The sequence below is a fragment of the Festucalex cinctus genome, chromosome 20 (genome assembly GCF_051991245.1).
Source record: "Festucalex cinctus isolate MCC-2025b chromosome 20, RoL_Fcin_1.0, whole genome shotgun sequence".
Classification (NCBI taxonomy): domain Eukaryota; kingdom Metazoa; phylum Chordata; class Actinopteri; order Syngnathiformes; family Syngnathidae; genus Festucalex; species Festucalex cinctus.
In genome coordinates, this window is record NC_135430.1 from 22,426,327 (window position 1) to 22,443,796 (window position 17,470).

The following is a 17,470-nucleotide window of genomic DNA, read 5'->3' on the forward strand; positions in this document are numbered from 1 at the left end:
TTTTGTTAAAAAAACGACCATGTATAGTAAGGCGGTTTTTATTTTGTTAAAAAAACGACCATGTATAGTAAGGCGTTTTTATTTTGTTAAAAAAAACGACCATGTATAGTAAGGCTTTTATTTTGTTAAAAAAAACGACCATGTATAGTAAGGCATTTTTTTTTGTTAAAAAAAACGACCATGTATAGTAAGGCATTTTATTTTGTTAAAAAAACGACCAGGCGTTTTTTATTGTGTTAAAAAAAACGACCATGTATAGTAAGGCATTTTATTTTGTTAAAAAAACGACCAGGCGTTTTTTATTGTGTTAAAAAAACGACCATGTATAGTAAGGCATTTTATTTTGTTAAAAAAAACGACCATGTAAAGTAAGGCTTTTTTTATTTTGTTAAAAAAAACGACCATGTATAGTAAGGCGTTTTTATTTTGTTAAAAAAAACGACCATGTATAGTAAGGCATTTTTTTTGTTAAAAAAAACGACCACGTATAGTAAGGCGTTTTTTATTTTGTTAAAAAAAAACGACCATGTATAGTAAGGCATTTTTTATTTTGTTAAAAAAACGACCATGTATAGTCAGATGTTTTTTTTTATTTTGTTAAAAAAAACGACCATGTATAGTAAGGCATTTTTTTTTGTTAAAAAAAAACGACCATGTAAAGTAAGGCGTTTTTTATTTTGTTAAAAAAACGACCATGTATAGTAAGGCGTTTTATTTTGTTAAAAAAACGACCATGTATAGTAAGGAGTTTTTTTATTTTGTCAAAAAAAAGGCCATGTATAGTAAGGCGTTTTATTTTGTTAAAAAAAATGACCAGTATAGTAAGGCGTTTTTTATTTTGTTAAAAAAAACGACCATGTATAGTAAGGCGTTTTTATTTTGTTAAAAAAAACGACCATGTATAGTAAGGCTTTTATTTTGTTAAAAAAAACGACCATGTATAGTAAGGCATTTTTTTTTGTTAAAAAAAACGACCACGTATAGTAAGGCGTTTTTTATTTTGTTAAAAAAGCGACCATGTATAGTAAGGCATTTTTTATTTTGTTAAAAAAACGACCAGGCGTTTTTTATTTTGTTAAAAAAACGACCATGTATAGTCAGATGTTTTTTTTTATTTTGTTAAAAAAACGACCATGTATAGTAAGGCATTTTTTTTTGTTAAAAAAAAACGACCATGTAAAGTAAGGCGTTTTTTATTTTGTTAAAAAAAACGACCATGTATACTAAGGCGTTTTATTTTTGTAAAAAAACGACCATGTATAGTAAGGCATTTTTTATTTTGTTAAAAAAAACGACCATGTATAGTAAGGCGTTTTATTTTGTTAAAAAAAAATACCATGTATAGTAAGGCGTTTTTTATTTTGTTTCAAAAAAACGACCATGTATAGTAAGGCGGTTTTTATTTTGTTAAAAAAACGACCATGTATAGTAAGGCGTTTTTATTTTGTTAAAAAAAACGACCATGTATAGTAAGGCTTTTATTTTGTTAAAAAAAACGACCATGTATAGTAAGGCATTTTTTTTTGTTAAAAAAAACGACCATGTATAGTAAGGCATTTTATTTTGTTAAAAAAACGACCAGGCGTTTTTTATTGTGTTAAAAAAAACGACCATGTATAGTAAGGCATTTTATTTTGTTAAAAAAACGACCAGGCGTTTTTTATTGTGTTAAAAAAACGACCATGTATAGTCAGATGTTTTTTTTATTTTGTTAAAAAAACGACCATGTATAGTAAGGCATTTTATTTTGTTAAAAACAACGACCATGTAAAGTAAGGCGTTTTATTAAAAAAAAAAAAACACACACAAAAAACGACCATGTGTTGTAAGGCGTTTTATTTAAAAAAAACAAAAAAAAAACACACACACACAAAAACGACCATGTATAGTAAGGCGTTTTTTTTTTTGTTAAAAAAAACGACCATGTATAGTAAGGCGTTTTTTATTTTGTTAAAAAAACGACCATGTATAGTAAGGCGTTTTTTATTTTGTTAAAAAAACGACCATGTATAGTAAGGCATTTTTTTTTGTTAAAAAAAAACGACCATGTAAAGTAAGGCGTTTTTTATTTTGTTAAAAAAAACGACCATGTATAGTAAGGCGTTTTTTATTTTGTTAAAAAAACGACCATGTATACTAAGGCGTTTTATTTTTGTAAAAAAACTACCATGTATAGTAAGGCGTTTTTTATTTTGTTAAAAAAAACGACCATGTATAGTAAGGCGTTTTATTTTGTTAAAAAAAAATACCATGTATAGTAAGGCGTTTTTTATTTTGTTAAAAAAAAACGACCATGTATAGTAAGGCATTTTTTTTTGTTAAAAAAACGACCATGTATAGTAAGGCGTTTTTTATTTTGTTAAAAAAAAACGACCATGTATAGTAAGGCGTTTTATTTTGTTAAAAAAAATGACCATGTATAGTAAGGCGTTTTTTATTTTGTTAAAAAAAACGACCATGTATAGTAAGGCATTTTTTTTGTTAAAAAAAACGACCATGTATAGTAAGGCATTTTTTTTTGTTAAAAAAAACGACCATGTATAGTAAGGCATTTTTTTTTGTTAAAAAAACGACCATGTATAGTAAGGCGTTTTTTATTTTGTTAAAAAAAAGACCATGTATAGTAAGGCGTTTTTTATTTTGTTAAAAAAACGACCAGGCGTTTTTTATTTTGTTAAAAAAACGACCATGTATAGTCAGATGTTTTTTTTTATTTTGTTAAAAAAACGACCATGTATAGTAAGGCATTTTTTTTTGTTAAAAAAAACGACCATGTAAAGTAAGGCGTTTTTTATTTTGTTAAAAAAAACGACCATGTATAGTAAGGCGTTTTTTTATTTTGTTAAAAAAACGACCATGTATAGTAAGGCGTTTTTTATTTTGTTAAAAAAAACGACCATGTATAGTAAGGCGTTTTATTTTGTTAAAAAAAATGACCATGTATAGTAAGGCGTTTTTTATTTTGTTAAAAACAACGACCATGTAAAGTGAGGCGTTTTATTAAAAAAAAAAAAACACACACAAAAAACGACCATGTGTTGTAAGGCGTTTTATTTAAAAAAAACAAAAAAAAAACACACACACACAAAAACGACCATGTATAGTAAGGCGTTTTTTTTTTTGTTAAAAAAAACGACCATGTATAGTAAGGCGTTTTTTATTTTGTTAAAAAAACGACCATGTATAGTAAGGCGTTTTTTATTTTGTTAAAAAAACGACCATGTATAGTAAGGCGTTTTTTATTTTGTTAAAGAAACGACCAGGCGTTTTTTATTTTGTTAAAAAAACGACCATGTATAGTAAGGCGTTTTTTATTTTGTTAAAGAAACGACCATGTATAGTAAGGCGTTTTTATTTTGTTAAAAAAAACGACCATGTATAGTAAGGCGTTTTATTTTGTTAAAAAAACGACCATGTATAGTAAGGCGTTTTTTTATTTTGTCAAAAAGAAGGCCATGTATAGTAAGGCGTTTTTTATTTTGTTAAAAAAAACGACCATGTATAGTAAGGCGTTTTTATTTTGTTAAAAAAAACGACCATGTATAGTAAGGCTTTTATTTTGTTAAAAAAAACGACCATGTATAGTAAGGCATTTTTTTTGTTAAAAAAAACGACCACGTATAGTAAGGCGTTTTTTGTTTTGTTAAAAAAGCGACCATGTATAGTAAGGCATTTTTTATTTTGTTAAAAAAACGACCAGGCGTTTTTTATTTTGTTAAAAAAACGACCATGTATAGTCAGATGTTTTTTTTTATTTTGTTAAAAAAACGACCATGTATAGTAAGGCATTTTTTTTTGTTAAAAAAAAACGACCATGTAAAGTAAGGCGTTTTTTATTTTGTTAAAAAAAACGACCATGTATAGTAAGGCGTTTTTTATTTTGTTAAAAAAACGACCATGTATACTAAGGCGTTTTATTTTTGTAAAAAAACGACCATGTATAGTAAGGCGTTTTTTATTTTGTTAAAAAAAACGACCATGTATAGTAAGGCGTTTTTTATTTTGTTTCAAAAAAACGACCATGTATAGTAAGGCGTTTTTTATTTTGTTAAAAAAACGACCATGTATAGTAAGGCGGTTTTTATTTTGTTAAAAAAACGACCATGTATAGTAAGGCGTTTTTATTTTGTTAAAAAAAACGACCATGTATAGTAAGGCTTTTATTTTGTTAAAAAAAACGACCATGTATAGTAAGGCATTTTTTTTTGTTAAAAAAAACGACCATGTATAGTAAGGCATTTTATTTTGTTAAAAAAACGACCAGGCGTTTTTTATTGTGTTAAAAAAAACGACCATGTATAGTAAGGCATTTTATTTTGTTAAAAAAACGACCAGGCGTTTTTTATTGTGTTAAAAAAACGACCATGTATAGTAAGGCATTTTATTTTGTTAAAAAAAACGACCATGTAAAGTAAGGCTTTTTTTATTTTGTTAAAAAAAACGACCATGTATAGTAAGGCGTTTTTATTTTGTTAAAAAAAACGACCATGTATAGTAAGGCATTTTTTTTGTTAAAAAAAACGACCACGTATAGTAAGGCGTTTTTTATTTTGTTAAAAAAAAACGACCATGTATAGTAAGGCATTTTTTATTTTGTTAAAAAAACGACCAGGCGTTTTTTATTTTGTTAAAAAAACGACCATGTATAGTAAGGCATTTTTTTTTGTTAAAAAAAAACGACCATGTAAAGTAAGGCGTTTTTTATTTTGTTAAAAAAAACGACCATGTATAGTAAGGCGTTTTTTATTTTGTTAAAAAAACGACCATGTATACTAAGGCGTTTTATTTTTGTAAAAAAACGACCATGTATAGTAAGGCATTTTTTATTTTGTTAAAAAAAACGACCATGTATAGTAAGGCGTTTTATTTTGTTAAAAAAAAATACCATGTATAGTAAGGCGTTTTTTATTTTGTTTCAAAAAAACGACCATGTATAGTAAGGCGGTTTTTATTTTGTTAAAAAAACGACCATGTATAGTAAGGCGTTTTTATTTTGTTAAAAAAAACGACCATGTATAGTAAGGCTTTTATTTTGTTAAAAAAAACGACCATGTATAGTAAGGCATTTTTTTTTGTTAAAAAAAACGACCATGTATAGTAAGGCATTTTATTTTGTTAAAAAAACGACCAGGCGTTTTTTATTGTGTTAAAAAAAACGACCATGTATAGTAAGGCATTTTATTTTGTTAAAAAAACGACCAGGCGTTTTTTATTGTGTTAAAAAAACGACCATGTATAGTCAGATGTTTTTTTTATTTTGTTAAAAAAACGACCATGTATAGTAAGGCATTTTATTTTGTTAAAAAAAACGACCATGTAAAGTAAGGCTTTTTTTATTTTGTTAAAAAAAACGACCATGTATAGTAAGGCGTTTTTTTATTTTGTTAAAAAAACGACCATGTATAGTAAGGCGTTTTTTATTTTGTTAAAAAAAACGACCATGTATAGTAAGGCGTTTTATTTTGTTAAAAAAAATGACCATGTATAGTAAGGCGTTTTTTATTTTGTTAAAAAAAAAAACGACCATGTATAGTAAGGCGTTTTTTATTTTGTTAAAAAAAAAAACGACCATGTATAGTAAGGCGTTTTATTTTGTTAAAAAAAATGACCATGTATAGTAAGGCGTTTTTTATTTTGTTAAAAAACGACCATGTATACTAAGGCGTTTTATTTTTGTAAAAAAACGACCATGTATAGTAAGGCGTTTTTTATTTTGTTTAAAAAAAACGACCATGTATAGTAAGGCGTTTTTTTATTTTGTTTAAAAAAAACGACCATGTATAGTAAGGCGTTTTTATTTTGTTAAAAAAAACGACCATGTATAGTAAGGCATTTTTTTTGTTAAAAAAAACGACCACGTATAGTAAGGCGTTTTTTATTTTGTTAAAAAAAACGACCATGTATAGTAAGGCATTTTTTATTTTGTTAAAAAAACGACCAGGCGTTTTTTATTTTGTTAAAAAAACGACCATGTATAGTCAGATGTTTTTTTTTATTTTGTTAAAAAAAACGACCATGTATAGTAAGGCATTTTTTTTTGTTAAAAAAAAACGACCATGTAAAGTAAGGCGTTTTTTATTTTGTTAAAAAAAACGACCATGTATAGTAAGGCGTTTTTTATTTTGTTAAAAAAAACGACCATGTATAGTAAGGCGTGTTTTATTTTGTTAAAAAAACGACCATGTATAGTAAGGCGTTTTTTATTTTGTTAAAAAAACGACCATGTATAGTAAGGCGTTTTTTTATTTTGTTAAAAAAAACGACCATGTATAGTAAGGCGTTTTTTTATTTTGTTAAAAAAAACGACCATGTATAGTAAGGCGTTTTTTATTTTGTTAAAAAAACGACCATGTATAGTAAGGCGTTTTTTATTTTGTTAAAAAAACGACCATGTATAGTAAGGCGTTTTTTTATTTTGTTAAAAAAAACGACCATGTATAGTAAGGCTTTTTTTTTGTTAAAAAAAACGACCATGTATAGTAAGGCGTTTTTTTATTTTGTTAAAAAACGACCATGTATAGTAAGATGTTTTTTTTATTTTGTTAAAAAAACGACCATGTATAGTAAGATGTGTTTTTTATTTTGTTAAAAAAAACGACCATGTATAGTAAGATGTTTTTTTTATTTTGTTAAAAAAACGACTATGTATAGTAAGGCATTTTTTTTGTTAAAAAAAAACGACCATGTATAGTAAGGCGTTTTATTTTGTTTAAAAAAATGACCATGTATAGTAAGGCGTTTTTTATTTTGTTAAAAAATAACGACCATGTATAGTAAGGCGTTTTTTATTTTGTTAAAAAAACGACCATGTATAGTAAGGCGTTTTTTATTTTGTTAAAAAAACGACCATGTATAGTAAGGCGTTTTTTATTTTGTTAAAAAAAATGACCATGTATAGTAAGGCGTTTTTTATTTTGTTAAAAAAAATGACCATGTATAGTAAGGCGTTTTTATTTTGTTAAAAAAAACGACCATGTATATTAAGGCTTTTATTTTGTAAAAAAAAACGACCATGTATAGTAAGGCGTTTTATTTAAAAAAAACAACACACACAAAAATGACCATGTATAGTAAGGCGTTTTATTTAAAAAAATAAAAATTAAAAAAATCACACAAAAAAAACGACCATGTATAGTAAGGCTTTTTTTTTGTTAAAAAAACGACCATGTATAGTAAGGCTTTTTTTTTGTTAAAAAAAACGACCATGTATAGTAAGGCGTTTTTTTATTTTGTTAAAAAACGACCATGTATAGTAAGATGTTTTTTTTATTTTGTTAAAAAAACGACCATGTATAGTAAGATGTTTTTTTTATTTTGTTAAAAAAACGACCATGTATAGTAAGGCGTTTTATTTTGTTAAAAAAAATGACCATGTATAGTAAGGCGTTTTATTTTGTTAAAAAAAATGACCATGTATAGTAAAGCGTTTTTTATTTTGTTAAAAAAACGACCATGTATCGTAAGGCGTTTTTTATTTTGTTAAAAAACGACCATGTATCGTAAGGCGTTTTTTATTTTGTTAAAAAACGACCATGTATACTAAGGCGTTTTATTTTTGTAAAAAAACAACCACCATGTATAGTAAGGCGTTTTATTAGAAAAAAAACACACACAAAAAAAACCGACCATGTGTTGTAAGGCGTTTTATTAAAAAAAAAAAAAAAAAAAAAAAAAACACACACACAAAAATGACCATGTATAGTAAGGCGTTTTTTTATTTTGTTAAAAAAACGACCATGTATAGTAAGGCATTTTTTTTGTTAAAAAAAAACGACCATGTATAGTAAGGCGTTTTTTATTTTGTTAAAAAAACGACCATGTATAGTAAGGTGTGTTTTATTTTGTTAAAAAAACGACCATGTATAGTAAGGCGTGTTTTATTTTGTTAAAAAAACGACCATGTATAGTAAGGCATTTTTTTTGTTAAAAAAAACGACCATGTATAGTAAGGCGTTTTTTATTTTGTTAAAAAAACGACCATGTATAGTAAGGCGTTTTTTATTTTGTTAAAAAAACGACCAGGCGTTTTTCATTTTGTTAAAAAAACGACCATGTATAGTAAGGCGTTTTATTTTGTTAAAAAAAATGACCATGTATAGTAAGGCGTTTTTTATTTTGTTAAAAAAAACGACCATGTATAGTAAGGCGTTTTATTTTGTTAAAAAAAATGACCATGTATAGTAAGGCGTTTTTTATTTTGTTAAAAAAAACGACCATGTATATTAAGGCTTTTATTTTGTTAAAAAAAACGACCACGTATAGTAAGGCATTTTTTTTTGTTAAAAAAACGACCATGTATAGTAAGGCGTTTTTATTTTGTTAAAAAAACGACCATGTATAGTAAGGCGTTTTTTATTTTGTTAAAAAAACGACCAGGCGTTTTTTATTTTGTTAAAAAAACGACCATGTATAGTCAGATGTTTTTTTTATTTTGTTAAAAAAACGACCATGTATAGTAAGGCGTTTTTTATTTTGTGAAAAAAAACGACCATGTATAGTAAGGCGTTTTTTATTTTGTTAAAAAAAACGACCATGTATAGTAAGGCGTTTTATTTTGTTAAAAAAAATGACCATGTATAGTAAGGCGTTTTTTATTTTGTTAAAAAAAACGACCATGTATAGTAAGGCGTTTTTATTTTGTTAAAAAACGACCATGTATACTAAGGCGTTTTATTTTTGTAAAAAAACGACCATGTATAGTAAGGCGTTTTTTATTTTGTTAAAAAAAACGACCATGTATAGTAAGGCGTTTTATTTTGTTAAAAAAAATTACCATGTATAGTAAGGCGTTTTTATTTTGTTTCAAAAAAACGACCATGTATAGTAAGGCGTTTTTTATTTTGTTAAAAAAAAATGACCATGTATAGTAAGGCGTTTTTATTTTGTTAAAAAACGACCATGTATACTAAGGCGTTTTATTTTTGTAAAAAAACGACCATGTATAGTAAGGCGTTTTTTATTTTGTTAAAAAAAACGACCATGTATAGTAAGGCGTTTTATTTTGTTAAAAAAAATGACCATGTATAGTAAGGCGTTTTTTATTTTGTTAAAAAAAACGACCATGTATAGTAAGGCGTTTTTTATTTTGTTAAAAAAAACGACCATGTATAGTAAGGCGTTTTATTTTGTTAAAAAAAATGACCATGTATAGTAAGGCGTTTTTTATTTTGTTAAAAAAAACGACCATGTATAGTAAGGCGTTTTTATTTTGTTAAAAAACGACCATGTATACTAAGGCGTTTTATTTTGTTAAAAAAAATTACCATGTATAGTAAGGCGTTTTTTATTTTGTTTCAAAAAAACGACCATGTATAGTAAGGCGTTTTTTATTTTGTTAAAAAAACGACCATGTAAAGTAAGGCGTTTTTTATTTTGTTGAAAAAACGACCATGTATAGTAAGGCGTTTTTATTTTGTTAAAAAAAACGACCATGTATAGTAAGGCTTTTATTTTGTTAAAAAAAACGACCATGTATAGTAAGGCATTTTTTTTTTGTTAAAAAAAACGACCATGTATAGTAAGGCATTTTATTTTGTTAAAAAAACGACCAGGCGTTTTTTATTGTGTTAAAAAAAACGACCATGTATAGTAAGGCATTTTATTTTGTTAAAAAAACGACCAGGCGTTTTTTATTGTGTTAAAAAAACGACCATGTATAGTCAGATGTTTTTTTTATTTTGTTAAAAAAACGACCATGTATAGTAAGGCATTTTATTTTGTTAAAAAAAACGACCATGTAAATTAAGGCGTTTTTTATTTTGTTAAAAAAAACGACCATGTATAGTAAGGCGTTTTTTTATTTTGTTAAAAAAACGACCATGTATAGTAAGGCGTTTTTTATTTTGTTAAAAAAAACGACCATGTATAGTAAGGCGTTTTTTATTTTGTTAAAAAAAACGACCATGTATAGTAAGGCGTTTTTTATTTTGTTAAAAAACGAGCATGTATACTAAGGCGTTTTATTTTTGTAAAAAAACGACCATGTATAGTAAGGCGTTTTATTTTGTTAAAAAAAATGACCATGTATAGTAAGGCGTTTTTTATTTTGTTAAAAAAAACGACCATGTATAGTAAGGCGTTTTTTTTGTTAAAAAAAAACGACCATGTATAGTAAGGCATTTTTTTTTGTTAAAAAAACGACCATGTATAGTAAGGCGTTTTTTATTTTGTTAAAAAAAAACGACCATGTATAGTAAGGCGTTTTATTTTGTTAAAAAAAATGACCATGTATAGTAAGGCGTTTTTTATTTTGTTAAAAAAAACGACCATGTATAGTAAGGCATTTTTTTTGTTAAAAAAAACGACCATGTATAGTAAGGCATTTTTTTTTGTTAAAAAAAACGACCATGTATAGTAAGGCATTTTTTTTTGTTAAAAAAACGACCATGTATAGTAAGGCGTTTTTTATTTTGTTAAAAAAACGACCATGTATAGTAAGGCGTTTTTTATTTTGTTAAAAAAACGACCAGGCGTTTTTTATTTTGTTAAAAAAACGACCATGTATAGTCAGATGTTTTTTTTTATTTTGTTAAAAAAACGACCATGTATAGTAAGGCATTTTTTTTTTGTTAAAAAAAACGACCATGTAAAGTAAGGCGTTTTTTATTTTGTTAAAAAAAACGACCATGTATAGTAAGGCGTTTTTTTATTTTGTTAAAAAAACGACCATGTATAGTAAGGCGTTTTTTATTTTGTTAAAAAAAACGACCATGTATAGTAAGGCGTTTTATTTTGTTAAAAAAAATGACCATGTATAGTAAGGCATTTTTTTTGTTAAAAAAAAACGACCATGTATAGTAAGGCGTTTTTTTATTTTGTTAAGAACAACGACCATGTAAAGTAAGGCGTTTTATTAAAAAAAAAAAAACACACACAAAAAACGACCATGTGTTGTAAGGCGTTTTATTTAAAAAAAACAAAAAAAAAACACACACACACAAAAATGACCATGTATAGTAAGGCGTTTTTTATTTTGTTAAAAAAACGACCATGTATAGTAAGGCGTTTTTTATTTTGTTAAAAAAACGACCATGTATAGTAAGGCGTTTTTTATTTTGTTAAAAAAAACGACCATGTATAGTAAGGCGTTTTATTTTGTTAAAAAAACGACCATGTATAGTAAGGCGTTTTATTTTGTTAAAAAAAATGACCAGTATAGTAAGGCGTTTTTTATTTTGTTAAAAAAAACGACCATGTATAGTAAGGCGTTTTTATTTTGTTAAAGAAACGACCAGGCGTTTTTTATTTTGTTAAAAAAACGACCATGTATAGTAAGGCGTTTTTTATTTTGTTAAAGAAACGACCATGTATAGTAAGGCGTTTTTATTTTGTTAAAAAAAACGACCATGTATAGTAAGGCGTTTTATTTTGTTAAAAAAACGACCATGTATAGTAAGGCGTTTTTTTATTTTGTCAAAAAAAAGGCCATGTATAGTAAGGCGTTTTATTTTGTTAAAAAAAATGACCAGTATAGTAAGGCGTTTTTTATTTTGTTAAAAAAAACGACCATGTATAGTAAGGCGTTTTTATTTTGTTAAAAAAAACGACCATGTATAGTAAGGCTTTTATTTTGTTAAAAAAAACGACCATGTATAGTAAGGCATTTTTTTTGTTAAAAAAAACGACCACGTATAGTAAGGCGTTTTTTATTTTGTTAAAAAAGCGACCATGTATAGTAAGGCATTTTTTATTTTGTTAAAAAAACGACCAGGCGTTTTTTATTTTGTTAAAAAAACGACCATGTATAGTCAGATGTTTTTTTTTATTTTGTTAAAAAAACGACCATGTATAGTAAGGCATTTTTTTTTGTTAAAAAAAAACGACCATGTAAAGTAAGGCGTTTTTTATTTTGTTAAAAAAAACGACCATGTATAGTAAGGCGTTTTTTATTTTGTTAAAAAAACGACCATGTATACTAAGGCGTTTTATTTTTGTAAAAAAACGACCATGTATAGTAAGGCGTTTTTTATTTTGTTAAAAAAAACGACCATGTATAGTAAGGCGTTTTATTTTGTTAAAAAAAAATACCATGTATAGTAAGGCGTTTTTTATTTTGTTTCAAAAAAACGACCATGTATAGTAAGGCGTTTTTTATTTTGTTAAAAAAACGACCATGTATAGTAAGGCGGTTTTTATTTTGTTAAAAAAACGACCATGTATAGTAAGGCTTTTATTTTGTTAAAAAAAACGACCATGTATAGTAAGGCATTTTTTTTTGTTAAAAAAAACGACCATGTATAGTAAGGCATTTTATTTTGTTAAAAAATTTTTATTGTGTTAAAAAAAACGACCATGTATAGTAAGGCATTTTATTTTGTTAAAAAAACGACCAGGCGTTTTTTATTGTGTTAAAAAAACGACCATGTATAGTCAGATGTTTTTTTTATTTTGTTAAAAAAACGACCATGTATAGTAAGGCATTTTATTTTGTTAAAAAAACGACCATGTAAAGTAAGGCTTTTTTTATTTTGTTAAAAAAAACGACCATGTATAGTAAGGCGTTTTTTTATTTTGTTAAAAAAACGACCATGTATAGTAAGGCGTTTATTTTGTTAAAAAAAACGACCATGTATAGTAAGGCGTTTTATTTTGTTAAAAAAAATGACCATGTATAGTAAGGCGTTTTTTATTTTGTTAAAAAAAACGACCATGTATAGTAAGGCGTTTTTTATTTTGTTAAAAAAAAAACGACCATGTATAGTAAGGCGTTTTATTTTGTTAAAAAAAATGACCATGTATAGTAAGGCGTTTTTTATTTTGTTTAAAAAAAACGACCATGTATAGTAAGGCGTTTTTTTATTTTGTTTAAAAAAAACGACCATGTATAGTAAGGCGTTTTTATTTTGTTAAAAAAAACGACCATGTATAGTAAGGCGTTTTTTATTTTGTTAAAAAAAACGACCATGTATAGTAAGGCATTTTTTATTTTGTTAAAAAAACGACCAGGCGTTTTTTATTTTGTTAAAAAAACGACCATGTATAGTCAGATGTTTTTTTTTATTTTGTTAAAAAAAACGACCATGTATAGTAAGGCATTTTTTTTTGTTAAAAAAAAACGACCATGTAAAGTAAGGCGTTTTTTATTTTGTTAAAAAAAACGACCATGTATAGTAAGGCGTTTTTTATTTTGTTCAAAAAACGACCATGTATAGTAAGGCATTTTTTTTTGTTAAAAAAAAACGACCATGTATAGTAAGGCGTTTTTATTTTGTTAAAAAAAACGACCATGTATAGTAAGGCATTTTTTTTGTTAAAAAAAACGACCACGTATAGTAAGGCGTTTTTTATTTTGTTAAAAAAAACGACCATGTATAGTAAGGCATTTTTTATTTTGTTAAAAAAACGACCAGGCGTTTTTTATTTTGTTAAAAAAACGACCATGTATAGTCAGATGTTTTTTTTTATTTTGTTAAAAAAAACGACCATGTATAGTAAGGCATTTTTTTTTGTTAAAAAAAAACGACCATGTAAAGTAAGGCGTTTTTTATTTTGTTTAAAAAAAACGACCATGTATAGTAAGGCGTTTTTATTTTGTTAAAAAAAACGACCATGTATAGTAAGGCGTTTTTTATTTTGTTAAAAAAAACGACCATGTATAGTAAGGCATTTTTTATTTTGTTAAAAAAACGACCAGGCGTTTTTTATTTTGTTAAAAAAACGACCATGTATAGTCAGATGTTTTTTTTTATTTTGTTAAAAAAAACGACCATGTATAGTAAGGCATTTTTTTTTGTTAAAAAAAAACGACCATGTAAAGTAAGGCGTTTTTTATTTTGTTAAAAAAAACGACCATGTATAGTAAGGCGTTTTTTATTTTGTTCAAAAAACGACCATGTATAGTAAGGCATTTTTTTTTGTTAAAAAAAAACGACCATGTATAGTAAGGCGTTTTTATTTTGTTAAAAAAAACGACCATGTATAGTAAGGCATTTTTTTTGTTAAAAAAAACGACCACGTATAGTAAGGCGTTTTTTATTTTGTTAAAAAAAACGACCATGTATAGTAAGGCATTTTTTATTTTGTTAAAAAAACGACCAGGCGTTTTTTATTTTGTTAAAAAAACGACCATGTATAGTCAGATGTTTTTTTTTATTTTGTTAAAAAAAACGACCATGTATAGTAAGGCATTTTTTTTTGTTAAAAAAAAACGACCATGTAAAGTAAGGCGTTTTTTATTTTGTTAAAAAAAAACGACCATGTATAGTAAGGCGTTTTATTTTGTTAAAAAAACGACCATGTATAGTAAGGAGTTTTTTTATTTTGTCAAAAAAAAGGCCATGTATAGTAAGGCGTTTTATTTTGTTAAAAAAAATGACCAGTATAGTAAGGCGTTTTTTATTTTGTTAAAAAAAACGACCATGTATAGTAAGGCGTTTTTATTTTGTTAAAAAAAACGACCATGTATAGTAAGGCTTTTATTTTGTTAAAAAAAACGACCATGTATAGTAAGGCATTTTTTTTGTTAAAAAAAACGACCACGTATAGTAAGGCGTTTTTTATTTTGTTAAAAAAGCGACCATGTATAGTAAGGCATTTTTTATTTTGTTAAAAAAACGACCAGGCGTTTTTTATTTTGTTAAAAAAACGACCATGTATAGTCAGATGTTTTTTTTTATTTTGTTAAAAAAACGACCATGTATAGTAAGGCATTTTTTTTTGTTAAAAAAAAACGACCATGTAAAGTAAGGCGTTTTTTATTTTGTTAAAAAAAACGACCATGTATAGTAAGGCGTTTTTTATTTTGTTAAAAAAACGACCATGTATACTAAGGCGTTTTATTTTTGTAAAAAAACGACCATGTATAGTAAGGCGTTTTTTATTTTGTTAAAAAAAACGACCATGTATAGTAAGGCGTTTTATTTTGTTAAAAAAAAATACCATGTATAGTAAGGCGTTTTTTATTTTGTTTCAAAAAAACGACCATGTATAGTAAGGCGTTTTTTATTTTGTTAAAAAAACGACCATGTATAGTAAGGCGGTTTTTATTTTGTTAAAAAAACGACCATGTATAGTAAGGCGTTTTTATTTTGTTAAAAAAAACGACCATATATAGTAAGGCTTTTATTTTGTTAAAAAAAACGACCATGTATAGTAAGGCATTTTTTTTTGTTAAAAAAAACGACCATGTATAGTAAGGCATTTTATTTTGTTAAAAAAACGACCAGGCGTTTTTTATTGTGTTAAAAAAAACGACCATGTATAGTAAGGCATTTTATTTTGTTAAAAAAACGACCAGGCGTTTTTTATTGTGTTAAAAAAACGACCATGTATAGTCAGATGTTTTTTTTATTTTGTTAAAAAAACGACCATGTATAGTAAGGCATTTTATTTTGTTAAAAAAAACGACCATGTAAAGTAAGGCTTTTTTTATTTTGTTAAAAAAAACGACCATGTATAGTAAGGCGTTTTTTTATTTTGTTAAAAAAACGACCATGTATAGTAAGGCGTTTATTTTGTTAAAAAAAACGACCATGTATAGTAAGGCGTTTTATTTTGTTAAAAAAAATGACCATGTATAGTAAGGCGTTTTTTATTTTGTTAAAAAAAACGACCATGTATAGTAAGGCGTTTTTTATTTTGTTAAAAAAAAAACGACCATGTATAGTAAGGCGTTTTATTTTGTTAAAAAAAATGACCATGTATAGTAAGGCGTTTTTTATTTTGTTAAAAAAAACGACCATGTATAGTAAGGCGTTTTTTATTTTGTTAAAAAACGACCATGTATACTAAGGCGTTTTATTTTTGTAAAAAAACGACCATGTATAGTAAGGCGTTTTTTATTTTGTTTAAAAAAAACGACCATGTATAGTAAGGCGTTTTTTTATTTTGTTTAAAAAAAACGACCATGTATAGTAAGGCGTTTTTATTTTGTTAAAAAAAACGACCATGTATAGTAAGGCGTTTTTTATTTTGTTAAAAAAAACGACCATGTATAGTAAGGCATTTTTTATTTTGTTAAAAAAACGACCAGGCGTTTTTTATTTTGTTAAAAAAACGACCATGTATAGTCAGATGTTTTTTTTTATTTTGTTAAAAAAAACGACCATGTATAGTAAGGCATTTTTTTTTGTTAAAAAAAAACGACCATGTAAAGTAAGGCGTTTTTTATTTTGTTAAAAAAAACGACCATGTATAGTAAGGCGTTTTTTATTTTGTTAAAAAAACGACCATGTATAGTAAGGCGTTTTTTATTTTGTTCAAAAAACGACCATGTATAGTAAGGCGTTTTTTTATTGTTAAAAAAACGACCATGTATAGTAAGGCGTTTTTTATTTTGTTCAAAAAACGACCATGTATAGTAAGGCGTTTTTTATTTTGTTAAAAAACGACCATGTATACTAAGGCGTTTTATTTTTGTAAAAAAACGACCATGTATAGTAAGGCGTTTTTTATTTTGTTTAAAAAAAACGACCATGTATAGTAAGGCGTTTTTTTATTTTGTTTAAAAAAAATGACCATGTATAGTAAGGCGTTTTTTATTTTGTTTAAAAAAAACGACCATGTATACTAAGGCGTTTTATTTTTGTAAAAAAACGACCATGTATAGTAAGGCGTTTTTTATTTTGTTTAAAAAAAACGACCATGTATAGTAAGGCGTTTTTTTATTTTGTTTAAAAAAAATGACCATGTATAGTAAGGCGTTTTTTATTTTGTTTAAAAAAAACGACCATGTATAGTAAGGCGTTTTTTTATTTTGTTTAAAAAAAACGACCATGTATAGTAAGGCGTTTTTTATTTTGTTAAAAAAACGACCATGTATAGTAAGGCGTTTTTTATTTTGTTCAAAAAACGACCATGTATAGTAAGGCGTTTTTTATTTTGTTAAAAAACGACCATGTATACTAAGGCGTTTTATTTTTGTAAAAAAACGACCATGTATAGTAAGGCGTTTTTTATTTTGTTTAAAAAAAACGACCATGTATAGTAAGGCGTTTTTTTATTTTGTTTAAAAAAAATGACCATGTATAGTAAGGCATTTTTTTTGTTAAAAAAAACGACCACGTATAGTAAGGCGTTTTTTATTTTGTTAAAAAAAACGACCATGTATAGTAAGGCATTTTTTATTTTGTTAAAAAAACGACCAGGCGTTTTTTATTTTGTTAAAAAAACGACCATGTATAGTCAGATGTTTTTTTTTATTTTGTTAAAAAAAACGACCATGTATAGTAAGGCATTTTTTTTTGTTAAAAAAAAACGACCATGTAAAGTAAGGCGTTTTTTATTTTGTTAAAAAAAACGACCATGTATAGTAAGGCGTTTTATTTTGTTAAAAAAACGACCATGTATAGTAAGGAGTTTTTTTATTTTGTCAAAAAAAAGGCCATGTATAGTAAGGCGTTTTATTTTGTTAAAAAAAATGACCAGTATAGTAAGGCGTTTTTTATTTTGTTAAAAAAAACGACCATGTATAGTAAGGCGTTTTTATTTTGTTAAAAAAAACGACCATGTATAGTAAGGCTTTTATTTTGTT

The 17,470-nt window shown here is 26.2% G+C and overlaps 1 protein-coding gene across 2 annotated transcripts in view; it reads left to right on the top strand.

Annotated features, from left to right (window-relative positions):
• rdh12l (retinol dehydrogenase 12, like) overlaps positions 1-17,470 on the top strand; it is a 51,337-nt gene that overhangs the window by 29,353 nt on the left and 4,514 nt on the right. The gene's annotated exons all lie outside the window — the stretch shown is intronic.